Source organism: Pleurodeles waltl, chromosome 12 (assembly GCF_031143425.1).
Source record: "Pleurodeles waltl isolate 20211129_DDA chromosome 12, aPleWal1.hap1.20221129, whole genome shotgun sequence".
NCBI classification, from domain to species: Eukaryota; Metazoa; Chordata; class Amphibia; order Caudata; family Salamandridae; genus Pleurodeles; species Pleurodeles waltl.
In genome coordinates, this window is record NC_090451.1 from 107,379,770 (window position 1) to 107,381,529 (window position 1,760).

At 47.0% G+C, this 1,760-nt stretch overlaps 1 non-coding gene across 1 annotated transcript; it reads left to right on the top strand.

Annotated features, from left to right (window-relative positions):
* The first annotated feature begins 1,362 nt into the window (after positions 1 to 1,362).
* On the top strand, positions 1,363 to 1,434 carry TRNAH-GUG (transfer RNA histidin (anticodon GUG)). The gene has a single exon. It is a non-coding gene; the product is annotated as a tRNA-His (tRNA).
* The last annotated feature ends 326 nt before the right edge of the window (positions 1,435 to 1,760 follow it).

The following is a 1,760-nucleotide window of genomic DNA, read 5'->3' on the forward strand; positions in this document are numbered from 1 at the left end:
CCATTGCACCCCTCTCTACTCTACGCTACTCTACTCCACGCTACTATACTCCAGTCTAAGCCACTGTACTCTCCACCACTAAGCTCTATTCCACTCTACTGTATGCCACTCCATGCCACTCTAATCCACCCCACAGAATGCCACTCTACTCTATGCCACTCCACTCAACTCCATGCCATTCCACACTTTTGCACTCTACCCTACTCTGTGCCTCTCCATTCCACTCCATGCCACTCCACTCTATCCCACTACGCTCTACTCTAGTTCACTCTATGCCACTCCACTTTACTCTCTCCCACTCTACTCTATACTACTTCATTCCATGCCACTTCACTGTACTCCACTCCACTCCATCTCACACAGTATCACTCAATGGCACTACATGCGCTCTACTCTATGCCACTCTACTGCACACTACTCTATGCTGTGCCACTACACTACTCTCCTGTAGGCCTTTCTACTCTATGCCACTTTTTTCTCTGCTCCTCTCTACACCACAGTGTCACTCCATGCAACGCGACTGTATGCTACTCAACTCCACAACACTCTACTTCATGCAGTCCGACTCAACTCCTCCTAATTCTTTGCCACCCCTCTCCATGACACCCTGTTCTCTGACTCTATGCCATTCCATGCCACTTCACTCTACACCACACTATGCCACTCTACACCACACTACTTTACTCTATGCTACTCTATGCCATTCTATGCAACCTCACTCCTCTCTACCCCACTCTGCTCTATGCCACTCCATTCCTCACAATGCTATTCAACGCCATGCCAAGGCACACCACTTCATTATATTCCACTGTATTCTATGACACATTACGTCACTCTACTCTTTGCACTTCAATCTACTCCCTTCTATGACCCTCCATTCATCACCACTCCATTGTTTGCTAGTCAAGTTTACGCCACTTCATTCCACACAATGCAACTCTAAAGCAGTATGCACCAAGCAGCTGAATGTGTCTGAAGAGACACCCAGAAAGGAAAAAAACAACAATATGTGGGGGCCTGTTCCGAACCCCTCCTGGCCTGGAGGAGTTTGGTCGGCCGTGGATTAAGTTTTTGCAGTGTTCACTTCCCCGACCCCAGCACTCATAGAACACTTGAGACTTGCAGGGCAGAGTGGTGGATCTTGTTAAGAAGTCTGGGCTTCTTGGTTTATGGGGAGTCTTGTCACTGGAAGCAGAGAGGTAAATATTTGCTGTGATCTGCTACTCAAAGAAAAGACCCTGATCTAACTTGAAAAGATGGGTTTTAAACAAACGCTAAATCTATCCACTCCACGGACACTGTGACCTTTTTTAAGCCTATCAGAGCCACACCAGGGTAGTCTTTTCAGAGCCCAAGTAGCTCGCCGTGATCGTATAGTGGTTAGTACTCTGCGTTGTGGCCGCAGCAACCTCGGTTCGAATCCGAGTCATGGCATTGCGGGTGGAAATGTCACGGCAGTTGGGCAGCATTTTTATTCTCACTTCTTAATATTTACATGAGTTAAGAGCTTGAACCTAATTTCAACGGTGAAATTAAATGTCTTTGAAGAACGCGTTAACAATGTTATTATTTATTTCACCTTTCTGCGCTTTTACGTTTGTGGCGGTCCTGATGTGAAAAGTATAAGCTACAGTTTGGTTTCACGGGACCCGGTCAGCAAGAGGGATGGATGTCTGTGTCTCCTGTACCTGCAGCGCCGAGGCTCCTGTACTGACGCGGAGTAGCTTTCAATGTTGAAAGGGATCCTGCTAGTCAAATAT